This window comes from Oncorhynchus gorbuscha, linkage group LG06 (genome assembly GCF_021184085.1).
Source record: "Oncorhynchus gorbuscha isolate QuinsamMale2020 ecotype Even-year linkage group LG06, OgorEven_v1.0, whole genome shotgun sequence".
NCBI classification, from domain to species: Eukaryota; Metazoa; Chordata; class Actinopteri; order Salmoniformes; family Salmonidae; genus Oncorhynchus; species Oncorhynchus gorbuscha.
In genome coordinates, this window is record NC_060178.1 from 78634328 (window position 1) to 78648907 (window position 14580).

Here is a 14580-nt window from a genome sequence, read left to right on the forward strand (position 1 = left end):
AGCCTCTCATTGTCTATGAGTATGCACTTTTGTGTCAAATGTATAGTCTATAGTGAATGTATTTGTGCTACTTCACAGTATGTCTGTCAGTCTCTGTGCATAGATTTTTTACTTGTGTACTTTTTTCTGGCATCCATAATCCTGTAGCTGATTTATACCTAATTTAAATTGACCCAGCAGACCCACCCCCAAAACCAGCAGAACCTTTCCCTTTTTCATTGTGCTGAACCCATCCTGATCTCATCCCTGGACATGTCCTGTCAACAGTGCTGTGTTGTCCTGTGTACTGGTCTCAATACTGTCCGGATGTTGTCATGGGACTGTGTGGGTGTTAATGAAGGTCTGTGTCTAAACTCTGAATGATGAGAGCTCAGGGCTGATGCTTACACACGCAGTCACACTGCTCAATGGACAAAGATTGAACTGTTACAACGCATTTGAGAATAATAAAATATATATTTATTAAACATTTTACTGTTGTTTGTGGGTTTTATTCATACCGACACTGCAAGTTGTTTACTAAATGGTTATGTCATGTTTTTAAGACATACAAATACATTAAATGTTCCACCTAATAAAAAGGTTGTCTTAATTTTATATTTGTATACCTACACTTACCTACACACATCTTTATATATTATATATCTTTGTTTTTTATTCGGTTTTACCTAGGTCAATCTGTTTTTATTGTTAAAAATAAGGTTGATTAGTTGATTTATACCAAGGGTCCATGTTATCTTGTGCGATTTTCCCTGCAATGACTAATCCATTTATCTGGCTCGACTGATGCGCCTACCGCAAATTCTGATCATTTGAACGGATAAGTTTCTACTGCGCTCTTCCCCTGTCAACACAATATTTGTGAGTATCATACCTTTTAATATACATTAGTAAAAATATTGTTAAACATGTTGCGAGCATACAGACCCATAATATTTAAATCTGCACGCTAACTTGGAAACGTCATCATGCAGCCAAAATCTAGCTTGCTAGTTTAGCTAACTCAGATAGCCAGCTAGTAGTAGATAGCCACATGTGAAGTCAACAAACTACAGTGTCATTGCTATTACTAACTTCTAACGTTAATTGGCCTATTTAATGTATAAATCAAATAATACCATACTGTAATTTAGTTAGCTAGTAAAGCTCACTTTATAATACTACTTGCCACTTAACATGATTGTCTGTAGTGCATCCTCAAGGTTGCTTATCGTTAAAAAATAGGCGAGCTAACGTTAGCTAGCTATGACAAATTGCATGGCATGAGTTGAGCTCTGCAAAATTACCTTGATAGGGTTTGCATGAAAAGCCTAATAATAAAATTCCACTCCGTTTGATTCCAAGAACACAGGATGAGATGTTACTATCCTTTGTGCAAGCACTTCCAAGAGTTAATGAACAGTGAGCGTGGTGAAATTTGGGGAGCGCAAACTCCGTTTGAAATAAGCTGTAAAACAAGAAGGTGCAGAATTCAGTCAATATTTAGATCTGTAACTAGCTAACATGACATTTAATCTTTGTCATACGAATAATAGGCCATATGTCCTCATTTTCATTGTCAATAACATTCCGTTTCTCCACTCATTGTCACTGTAAGCTTAACTACTGAATTATACAACGTAAACATTCATTTTCACTTTCTATCTACATGGTATACAAGGAATCCAGTCAAGTCCAGTTCATGACAGCTGCCAGGTAGTCTTTATTGGCTGCTGTTATCATTAGGGTTTAGTCCTTTGTCCTCTCTGAGAGGTGAACGTCACATTGCAGTAGTTAAGCCTGTCAAGTCGCAGTGAAGTGCAGAACAGAGTACCTATCTGGGATTGAATGAGTTTAAATTGAGGGGCATTTCTCGAGTGAGTGCAAACCTTCAGTGGGTAATTGATATATGAATCAATGTTTGAAAATGAAATGATTTTAAAAATAGTGACTGTACTTGAAGGTTTGGTTTAGTCTGGTTTCACATATTTTCAATGCATGTAGGCCTAAGCATTTGGTGGACCATTTTAGAATGATCCATATCTTGAAAAAATAACATCTACGCTAACCATGACAATATATTAACAGTATGCTGTTTCTATTTATATACTAATAACTATGCTCAATTTACTATACTGATGATTTATTGTTGTGTAGCCTACTGTTTGTAACATTGTATGTTATGGCCCATCTTGCTTATACAAGGGGAAAGAGGACTAGCCATGTTAGCTGTGGTCTGAGGCATTAGGGTGTGTGTGTGTTGAAGTGTGTGAGTCACACGCATAACTGTATAACCACATACTGTGACTAGTATAGTACAGTTTGATAGTCTACTTAAGATAAAACGTAACATAAAACGTAACAAACTGAGCAGCTCACATGGTTTGTTTACTTATCCTGCATAAGTCATGTATCAGTTTAATTTTGAGGAAATGGAAAGTAGACGAGCAGGTTTACTGTCTTTCATTTGACAATGCATAATGAAATTTCAGCTGCCATAACACTGTGGTTAGATGTGGCCTTTAGGCACAGTTCTAGGATCAGTTTACCCTCCATTAATCATAGAGGAATCATTGCAACACTGACCTTAGATCAGCATCTAGGAGCAACTGAATTATATACTCAGTTAGGAATAGAAGTCGACCGATTATGATTTTTCACCACGATACCGATTATTGGAGGACCAAAAAAAGCTGATAACGATTAATCGGCCAATTGTTTTTTTTACATTTGATTATTTTTTATATATATTTGTAATAATGACAATTACAATAATACTGAATGAACAATGAACAATTTTATTTGAACCTAATATAATAAATAAATAAAATCAATTTTGTCTCAAATAAGGAAACATGTTCAATTTGGTTTAAATAATGCAAAAACACAGTGTTGAAGAAGAAATTAAAAGTGCAATATGTGCCATGTAATAAAGCTAAAGTTTAAGTTCCTTGCTCAGAACATGAGAACATATGAAAGCTGGTGGTTCCTTTTAACATGAGTCTTCAATATTCCCAGTTAAGACGTTTTAGGTTGTAGTTATTATAGGAATTATGACACGTCGACTATTTCTCTATATACCATTTGTATTTCATATACCTTTGCATGTTTTTATAGGCATAGTATAGGCATAGTAGGCATAGTATAGGCATAGTATAGGCATAGTATAGGCATAGTATAGGCATAGTATTGCCAGGCTAATCTCCGGAGTTGGTAGGCTTGAAGTTATAAACAGCGCTGTGCTTCAATCATTGCTAAGAGCCATTGCCAAACGCAGTAAAGTGCTGTTTGAATGAATGCTTACGAGCCTGCTGCTGCCTACCACCGCTCAGTCAGACTGTTATATCAAATCATAGACTTAATTATAATAAACACAAATAAATAAGACCGTTTGTTCATTAATATGGTTAAATAAAGAAACTATCATTTCGAAAACAAAACGTTCGTTCTTTCAGTGAAATACGGAACCGTTACGTATTTTATCAAACTGGTAGCAACCCTAAGTCTAAATATTGCTGTTACATTGCACAACCTTCAATGTTATGTCATAATTATGCAATATTCAGGCAAATTAATTATGGTCTTTGCTAGGAAGAAATGGTCTTCACACAGTTCACAACGAGACAGGTGGCCCAGACTGCTGCATATACCCGGACTTTGCTTGCACTGAACGCAAGAGAAGTGACACATTTACATTACATTTAAGTCATTTAGCAGACGCTCTACATTTAATGCTAGCTAGCAACTTACCGTGGCTCCTTGCAGCCACAAGGCCCTTTTGATGCTGCGCTCGCATAACAGGTAGTCAGCCAGTCACGCAGTCTCCTCATGTAGCTCAGTTGGTAGAGCATGGCGCTTATAACGCCAGGGTAGTGGGTTCGATCCCCGGGACCACGCATACGTAGAATGTATGCACACATGACTGTAAGTCGCTTTGGATAAAAGCGTCTGCTAAATGGCATATATTATTATATTATTATGGATTGCAATGTAATCAGCATCCAAAAAGGCAGATTACCAATTGTTATGAAATCGGCCATAATTAATCGGCCGACCTCTAGTTAGGACACACCTTCAACTTCACAGTAATTGATTTCGCTTACCTCACCCAGACAACACTGATGAGAGTGAGAGATTTACAGACACATAGTGAAACTAGTTTTTCCTCTTTTTTTTGTAGTTTAAATGTGTATTGTTGACATTTTCCCAGGCTCTTTAGTCTTTAGCCTGCCTTTTACCTCAGCACAGACTCATCCAGCCCTTACACTAACAAGCCCAAATCAGGCAAGGAGCATTACATTATATTTCTCTAGTGACACATACTGTAAACATCCCTTGACTTTTCTCCCAGTTAATATTACGGCCTAGATCAGTGACCCTTTTTTCTACATTTTAGAATAATAGTGAAGACATCAAAACAATGAACAGTCTTGAAGGCAAGGGTGGCCATTTGGATTGGTTTAACACCTTTTTTGGTTACGACATGATTCCGTATGTGTTATTTCGTAGTTTTGATGTCGACACTATTATTCTACAATGTAAAAAGAAAGAAAAACCCTTGCATGAGTAGGTGTGTCTAAACTTTTGACTGGTACTGTAAATTATGAGGAACTTCACAAGGTGGTGAAAGTGAAAGGTAAAGACTAGCTTGATGCTGCTTTCCAATACATATCGAGAGTCTTATTCTGGTGACATGATGATCAATGTTTTTGTTTGTCAAAACGGAACCAAAGCAATCTCGCTCTTATGTCCCTAATAATTTCATCATTTAGGTAGCCTATCTGCGAGTTGTTGGAAAGACCAGAGTGGAAAGACCAGAGTCACTATACAACACATTTTGTTTGTGACAAAATTATCAGTAGCCTAGAGTTGAAAATGCAAAGGAAACCTATTTACTTGTATTTTTTATTCAGTACAATGGGAATTTAACAGCAGAAGTATTTTTTATGTGCACTACATCATCATGCACAGCTTTTTATCCGCAACAAGTCAATTTGATGGAAACACATTTCTGGTGGGAAAATGCACATTTAGTTTTTATGCAGATTTTCGAGTATTTGCATGAAAATCTGTCGCTTATTGGATGGAAACCTAGTTACTAACGGTAAAGTCCCATGAACTGACTAAATGTGAAGTCATAAGTGTGGCCAACCAGAGTGTGGCCCCCTCCCCCTCACTCCTTTAGTTCTGGTTCCTCTCAGTTTCTTCTTTCCCAAGAACAATATATTTTGTAAATCGACTCCGATAATCATGTTTGTCTATCTTTGTCTGCAGTGCTGTCCTCTGTCTTCGAGGTGGAACTGTTTGAGATGGGGATTTGGTCTCTGGGTCTGGGGGCCTTAGGAGCTGCCATCGCAGGGATCTTCCTGGCTAATACTGACCTGTGTCTGACCAAGGCTGCTCAGGCCTCGCTGGAATACCTGGAGGACGCAGACCTCCACTCCACTGGAGACGGTACGAGGGCACAGGTTCTCCTATTCTACCACCACATAGAAGCATTGCACAGGCCATGAATTTAGACCAACGACATGACAAACAATTGAACCAGTTTTCCAAACCTTAACCCTCGATGGTCAGTCCTTTGACTTTGTCTCAGGAAAGGTGACGTCACGGTGCAAGGCTAAAATCAGCTTCCTTCCTCGACATCGGCAGAGTTAGTCATTTACATTGATGAATTCATTAAAAAATATATATATTTCAGTCCATATGTTTATAAACAATTTAAACTTGCATCCCAAGTGAAAGATTCAATTTTTGTATTATCCTAAATAGGTTATTGTAATGTGGGTAAGACCTGCTGTACTGTCCACAAGCTAAATCCTCGCCCATACATGGTAGGCTATAAAACTCCCGCTAAACACAAAACGCTTTGAGAACCCCCAGTGAAAAGCAGTCTTTAAATGCAGACCATTATAAGCCAGCCTATCCTATGCAATTTTCCCTCCGCATGTAACAAGGGCTTAATGTAAAGAGGGAACATGATGTAAAACTGTTACGCTCTCCTTACTAAGTACATTTATCCATGTGTTTAACCCAGTCTTTATACGGTGCCTTAAGAAAGCATTCACATAACCTTTTCCAGATTTTGTTGTGTTATAGCTTGAGTTTAAGATATTTTTTGTGTGACTAGCCTACACACAATACCCCATAATTTGAAAGTGGAATAATGTTTTTTTTATGTTTACAAATGATTGTAAAATTAAAAGCTGATATGTCTTGAGTCAATAAGTATTCAACTTTGTAGTTATTCCATAATATTAACAGAATTACGGAATTAAAATAGTCCAAAACATGCATTGTTTTTTCAGCAAGACACTAAAGTAAACTACAAAACATGTGGCAAAGCAATACACTTTATGTCCTGAATGAAAAGTGTTATGTTTGTGGCAAATCCAAATCAACACATTACTGTGTACCACTCTCCAGATTTTCAAGCATAGTGGTGGCTGCATCATGTTATGGATATGCTTGTAATCAGGTACAGAGAGTTTTTCAGGACAAAAAATAAATGTAATGGAGCTAAACACAGGAAGAATTCTAGAGGAAAACCTGGTTCAGTCTGCTTTACACCAGACACTGGGAGATTAATTCACTTTTCAGCAGGACAATAACCTAAAACACAAGGCCAAATCTACACTGTTGTTGCTTACCAAGAAGAGAGTGAATTTTCCTGAATGGCCGGGTTACATTTTTGACAAATCTAGTTGAAAATCTATGGCAAAACCTGAAAATGTTTGTCTAGCAATGATAAACAACCAACTTGACAGAACTTGATGAATTTAGAAAAGAATAATGGGCAAATGTTGCACAATGCAGGGGTGGAAGAATTTACCCAGAAAGACTAACATGTATTGACGCAGGGGGTTGAACTCTTATCTAATCCAGATATATTCGTGTTGTATTTTTCAAATGTTTAAAAAAAAGATGTTATAATTTTTCTTCCACTTTGACATTACAGAATATTTTGTGAAGATTGTTGACAAAAAATGACATCAATTTGAATCAATACTTTGTAACACGACAAATGGCATTTCTGATGGCACTGTACATGTAACACTGCAAGCTTGGAGTTCTTCTTGGTCATGTAGTCAGGGAAAACTCTGGGCCATACGTTAGGGCCCAGAGGTATTTAATCTACAGTTGAAATCAGAAGTTTCCATACACTTCAGCCAACTATATATTAAACTGTTTTTCTCAATTCCTGACATTTAATCCCAGTAAAGATTCCCTGTCTTAGCTCAGTTAGGATCACCACTTTATTTTAAGAATGTGAAATGTCAGAATAATAGTATAGAGAGTGATTTATTTCAGCTTTTATTTCTTTCATCACATTCCCAGTGGGTCAGAAGTTTACATACACTCAATTAGTATTTGGTAGCATTGCCTTTAAATCGTTTAACTTGGGTCAAACTTTTTTTGGTAGCCTTCCACAAGCTTCCCACAATAAGTTGGGTGAATTTTGGCCCATTCCTCCTGACAGAGCTGGTGTAACTGAGTCAGGTTTGTAGGCCTCCTTGCTTGCACACGCTTTTTCAGTTCTGCCCACAAATGTTCTGTGGGATTGAGGTCAGGGCTTTGTGATGGCCACCCCAATACCTTGACTTTGTTGTCCTTAAGCCATTTTGCCACAACTTTGGAAGTATCCTTGGGGTCATTGTCCATTTGGAAGACCCATTTGCGACCAAGCTTTAACTTCCTGACTGATGTCTTGAGATGTTGCTTCAATATATTCACATAATTTTCCATCTTCATGATGCCATCTATTTTGTGGAGTGCACCAGTCCCTCCTGCAGCAAAGCACCCCCACAACATGATGCTGCCACTCCCATGCTTCACGGTTGGGATGGTGTTCTTCAGCTTGCAAGCTTTCCCCTTTTTCCTCCAAACATAACGATGGTCATTATGGCCAAACAGTTCTATTTTTGTTTCATCAGACCAGAGGACATTTCTCCAAAGAGTATGAGCTTTTTCCCGATGTGCAGTTGCAAACCGTAGTCTGGCTTTTTTATGGCGGTTTAGGAGCAGTGGTTTCTTCCTTGCTGAGCGGCCGTTCAGGTTATGACGATATAAGACTCGTCTGACTGTGGATATAGATTTGGAAATTGCTCCCAAGGATGAACCAGACTTGTGGAGGTCTACATTTCTTTTCTGAGGTCTTAGCTGATTTCTTTTGATTTTCCCATGATGTCAAGCAAAGAGATACTGAGTTTGATGGTAGGCCTTGAAATACATCCACAGGTACACCTCCAATTGACTCAAATGATGTAATTTCGCTTATCAGAAGCTTCTAAAGCCAGGACATCATTTTCTGGAATTGTCCAAGCTGTTTAAAGGCACAGTCAACTTAGTGTATGTAAACTTCTGACCCACTGGAAATGTGATACTGTGAAATAATCTGTCTGTAAACAATTGTTGGAAAAATGACTTGTGTCATGCACAAAGTAGATGTCCTAACCGACTTGCCAAAACTAGAGTTTGTTAACAAGAAATTTGTGGAGTGGTTGAAAAAACAAGTTTTAATGACTCTAATCTAAGTGTATGTAAACCTCTGACTTCAACTGTATGTGCTCTGTCTAATGTATGTACTGTGTATGTGCTGTAGATGAGAAGACCATGAAGGCCAAAACTCTGTGGGAGAACACCGGAGCAGTCGTCATGGCTGTACGACGGCCCGGATGATTTTTGTGCAGAGAGGTGAAGTAGTGATTTTACTGATACTTTACAGTGTAGTCAAATATTTTAATTATTTCAGAAATGGTCTTAATTCAGGTCTATATTCCACAACATATGTTGTTATGTAGATTCCACTGTATGCATTGGGAGAAATCTGCAGGCCTAAATTACAAGTAAACAAGACCCTATCCTATTATTTCAAATTGTGCTAATTGTGTATGTAGGAGGCCTCTGAGCTGTCCTCTCTGAAAACCCAGCTTGAGGATCTTGGTGTCCCTCTGGTTGCCGTGGTGAAGGAGAACATCGGCACGGAGATCCAGGACTTCCGACCATACTTTGCTGGGGACATCTATGTAGACGTGAAGGTGAGACTGACCTGATGCTCTATGGGTGCATCTCAATAGTTTAACAAAGGCTTCCTCTCCTCCTTTCCTTCATCTGTACTGGCCTGAAAGAACTGTGAACATGTTTGAATAGATCACTACATAGGCCTGCCATGAAGAAGGGGAACTGAACCATTTGAAGATCAGAGTATGTGAGCGGAGCGAGGAAGCGAGGTTCCCAAAGGTTGGAGCTTCGGCCTTCTCGCCCGCTCCAATTTCGTTCCAGTAGCGCTCACTTCACGAGCTCAGGGCATGCCCGGTCCAGCATGCATTTGTAATCTACTTGTGTTCTGCTATAGCCCCTTGCTTTAGCTACTGTCATGGGGTTTGCTAAATATTTTCATAAAGAATCTGAAGACACGTATCCTGAAATCATGATGGTGTACTTACTATGTGCACATGCTAAAAGAAAGGAACGAGTTGGGTAGATAAAAGTGTGTCATTGAAGCAAAGTATTTATAAACTAAACATCAGATCTCAAACATTTAATTAAATTTTTGTTCTATCTATAAAATTGGCTATATTTGATTTTGGCATATTCTCCCATCCCTGCTGTCTGTTTTGATTGGGTTATTTTGCCTAAAAATATTTAGGCCTACCTATAGAAAAATGTAAAAACAAGTCTGCATCTTTGCCCAGCCTGGTAAGGGTGGCCAAAACGGTGTTTAGCATCCCCGGTGGCTCTGCAAGTGTGGAGAGGATATTCTCTGCTGCCGGCCGGCTCTCCAGTCATCATCGCATGAGACAGAAGCCACAGACTGGTCAAATTTGTGTTTCTAAAAACGAATTCAAAGGCACTAAGTCATATTTTTTGTTTAATTCTAAGTAAGTCACAGCCAATATGCCCAATTTAGACTAGAATCGTTGAATACAATAGAATATGTTGTTTTTATATACTGAGTGCTTTATGTCCCTACCAGACTTTTGTGTCATAGGTTATAGCCTTGAAATAATATAGTTTAAATAATTCATTTTCGTTCCATCTTAGGCTGTCTGTCTGGCTCCTCACCTATTTAGAGTGTTTATATGATGTTAAATATGACGTAGCCTATTTGAAATGTGCGCTTCTAACATTCACCTTTTCATGGTTATTCAAATACTTTTCTTTCAGAGCCATATAGTTTGGTTTCAATACTTCAAAACCAAATGTTAGGTCCAGGTAGTCACAAAAATACATGGGTGTTGGTTAAATTGTGATTTTAATGATTGGAGCGAATTTGGAGCGGCTTTAAAAAAACGTATCTGAGTGCGGAGCGGCAGTTGGAAAGGACAAGGAGCGGAATTTCCAACAGCTCAACTTTGCTCACATGCCCTGGTGTTGATATAATATGCCCTGGTGTTGATATAATATGCCCATTGTCTGTGCCTGACTTTGTGTCAAGTTTTATTTTCTCTAAGGACTGATTTGATTTGCTCGTGTCTGTTGCAGCATCACTTCTATGGCCCACTACAGAGGAAGATGGGAGGGCTGGGATTCATCCGTCAGGGGGGTGTGGCAGAACTTCATGCGGGCCTGGAAGGCCGGTTACCAGGGCAACATGCTGGGGGAGGGCTTTGTCCTGGGAGGTGTATTTGTCATCGGAGCGGGGAATCAGGTACCACGCCACACACAGGGCTTTGCATCTGGGCTCAGCCACAGCTGAAAATCATTGATTGGAGCTGTTAGACTCAAACTGCCAACACATACTGGGCACAACCACTTTATCAACTCCTTAGTAATCAGGACAATATGGATACAAACATGATTTAATGAAAACTAATGGACAGAGAGCAGCATTGTTGGGAGCTTGTTTGGTGTTATGCATGTCCCTTTTTAAATGAATGTTGTCTTTTGTCCTCAGGGTATTCTTTTGGAGCACAGGGAGAAGGAGTTTGGCAACAAAGTGGAGAATGAAGATGTTTTAGAGGCTGTGAATAGAATTGTGCCAGTGCAATAGATTTGAGTTTTTGTAAGTAGCATTAGTTCAACACTGATAAAGAGGCCTCAGACACAACTACTTGGTTATTTCCTGCATGAGAATGTGTTCTCATGTCTTACCTGGTTAAAGACATTCTCAGTCAGGGACCTTACAGCATGCACTAAACTGTGAGAACACTTGTACATTACTCATCCTTTGGGAAAGAGAAGTAGATCTACGATGGTGTGTTTCACGCTTTTATTGATATCTCCAATGGAGTCGAACTCAACTTGAAGAATGCAAGGTTCTCTATGGCAGTGTTTCCCAACCCTGGTCCTCGAGAACCCCCAACAAAAAAGTAATACTTTATTGTAACCCTGGACAAGCACACCTGATTCAACTTGTCAACTAATCATCAAGCCCTCAATGAGGTGTGTTTGTCCAGGGCTACAATGAGATTGTGTACTGTTGGGGGTACACGAGGACCAGGGTTGGGAAGCACTGCTCTATTCATCTGGATTCTATGTATTTCATGTTTACCTGTGAATGAATGTTACCTGTTCAGGTACTCAAGCGTGACTTGTGTGTAGTCTGTGTTATTAATGAAGACCTGACTGTAAACTCGGCAACGAGGGGAGCAGGTTCGATATCCAAACACACACTGCCTCACTATGGCCAGGGTGCCTGAAACAGGTCTGTATGAGAATGCAAAGCACAATAAACCCTAGACCTAGTCACACCATCATCTTGTCTCTTTTCATCAGGACTTGGCTTATTGTATTGGGTGTTGCTGCCACCAGTCTTTTCACACAGGTTACTGGGTGGGAAAAAATACATTTTTAGAATGTTCTACATTCAGAACATCCCTTTCATATCACACCGTTCATCTACTTATGTAGCTCTCGTTTTCTTTTTCAATCCCTCCTGTTTTTACTGGCTTTTGGACAAAGACATACTACGAAACAAGTAGAGTTTACCTCAGGCAATGGTTGGTGTTTGTACTATAGGAGGTGCTGTAGGTGACCTTGTAGGACCACTCCTTTGTTGGAAGACTGCGGTCTGTAAACATTGAGCAATGCGGAGTGTCAGTGCCGTTAACACATTAAGCAGGGCACAATGTTGTGGAACATTTAGATAAAATACATTTTCATTTCAATCACTTTATTCTATAGCTCTGAGTAAATACATCTTACATAGTTCAGGTGTGACAACACTTCCAATGCAATAAAACATGGAGGGGGTAAAATCAATAAGTGAATTCCAATACTGACAACTACATGGGTATTGAACAACAGTACAAGAGTTACTGTACGTGGACACACACTGACATGAAACATCCATGGAGTGTAGCGACGTCATAGATTGTCTTCCATGTTGTGCCTTCAATGTGCTGCTGAGACCATATTCTATGACATGCCGAAGCTAACACAGAGATATATTTAACATTAAAGTTATTGCATGAGGATAACCTGGTAGATGCTAATCAAATAAAGCTTAAGCAATGACAAACTTAAGAAGCTCTGCTTTTCCAACTTTATCAACCCCGTCTCTTCCTTGGCTAGGTTTGTAGCTGTGTGTGATACAACTTTATCAACCCCGTCTCATCCTTGGCTAGCTTTGTAGCTGTGTGTGATACACAGCACATCTTTGCCTTGACTAAATGAATAGTACAATCAATTGCAAGACTTGCATGTTTATCAGCACGATCTAGCTCTAGGTTAATTTTTGTTCTAATCACATTTCCTTGACCTCCCCACGAAAAGGACCAGAAAACTACTAAATGGCAGTGATTAAATAAAGCTAGCAGCTGCTGGATAACTTACTATAAACTCATAACAGTAAGCTGTGACTTTGTTTATCATAGGCATTGTCAAGCACATATTTTCGATACATTTAAAAGTACCCCACACCCCCACCCTTTACATTGGTTACAGCATAGCACCCAATTTTACCCAAGATACAACAGAACCCCCCCAAAGCCCCAAGATACAATAACGATAGGGTGTCCTAATAGTAATAGGCAAGTGAATGAGTGAGTTTTACAATTGTGTCAACTTGCTCATGAAATACATGGTATTTATTATATTAAATTATGGACATAAAATGTAATTAATGTGACTTGTGGAATATCCATTTTACTCTGCATGTGTGCTTATGTACAGTACAGATGAACCAGTATCTACCAGGATTTCAATTCAGTCAATTGAAATGGAACTGCCTCCAACCCTGGTATTTACAGTTGAAAGCCATGGCATAAATGAAGCAATGTTTACTGTATGGCCATAATAACACTGTGCTGCAGTGCAGCTGATTGTCTATGGATGATGATAAACATTTGCACTAAAAAGTATGAAGAATCTAGCCTGGTTCCAGATCTGTTTGTTATCTTGCTAAATTCTATGTTCGCTGTCACACTAAACAAGACGGCACAAACAGAACTGGGACCAGGGTATGTGGAGTCATTCCTAAAAATAGAGCAATAGAATAAAGTTTGAGGAGATTCATTCATGACCACTGACGTCCACTACAGTGAAATGTCTTGTTATAGACCCTTAAGAATCACAAATGTCTTCATTGCACGTCTCTCAATTAAATATATGATTTAATTGAGAGACGTGATCTAAAACTACCAAGCACAGTGGGATGGTAGGCATACCATAGAGTACCTCAGTATGAGTCATAATACCCATAAAACCTAGCGGTTAAACAGAACTGGTTCCAATTGTTAAAATAAGGGTTGTGATTTGTGTATGCTTACGCTGGCATGATATTTTGATAACTATGTAAATCTCTCTCGGACAATAGGGACTTTTATCAATATTAGTCGCCTGCATTTACCCCCGAAAACTGAAATGCTAATGTGGCTATCATAAAGAACTACAAATGCCATGATCTGGATGAGACTGCCAAATCGAGGCAAAGTTAAGTTGGATTAACTATCTAATGTTAGCGTCAGCTAGAGATGACGTGAAGGAGCTTGCAGGTATTTGTCGTTTTGCATGTCGTCTACTTTGACACTAACTAGCATTTTTTAATCAGAGTAAATAGAGACGAATAGATTGATAAAAGTCACCTTGTCCGAGAGATGTACATGGTTATCAAAACTTCACGCTAGGGTAAGCCAGCACAAAACACAGCTCTTATTTGAAATGTTTCTAACATCCCCTATGAGAAAAATGAATGGTGAAAAAAACAATTGGAACCATTTCCGTTTGACCGCTAGGTTTTATGGTTATGACAACTGTGGAGCTCTATACTGACTTTGACAGAGGAAAAGGTGATCTATAGCCTGACAAGACAGCAAACAAATCTGGTACCAGGCTAGGTGACCGAGCCTTACTAAAATCAACCAGGCCAATACTGATGGGTGGTTTTGATTAATACATTCAAAGTCAACTCTCAGAAACACAAAACCACAATGGAAATGTGTAATAGTTAGTTGGTCTTACTGCCACCTAGTGAAGCAATGGAGCACCGCACCCTGAAGTTTAAAATCTAATACCTCTCTATTTATTCGTTAAATATATCCTCTATATTCCATATCCCCTGTTTTACATACCCTATTTCGACCGCACAAAGTTAAATTCAGTTGATACTGTACTACGAAAGTCTGGTACTACTTGACCACGCATACAGACATATTACTA

The 14580-nt window shown here is 39.0% G+C and overlaps 1 pseudogene; it reads left to right on the top strand.

The window, feature by feature from the left end:
* The first annotated feature begins 1740 nt into the window (after positions 1 to 1740).
* Positions 1741 to 11675, top strand: LOC124038375 (annotated as a pseudogene).
* Positions 11676 to 14580: the final 2905 nt, after the last annotated feature.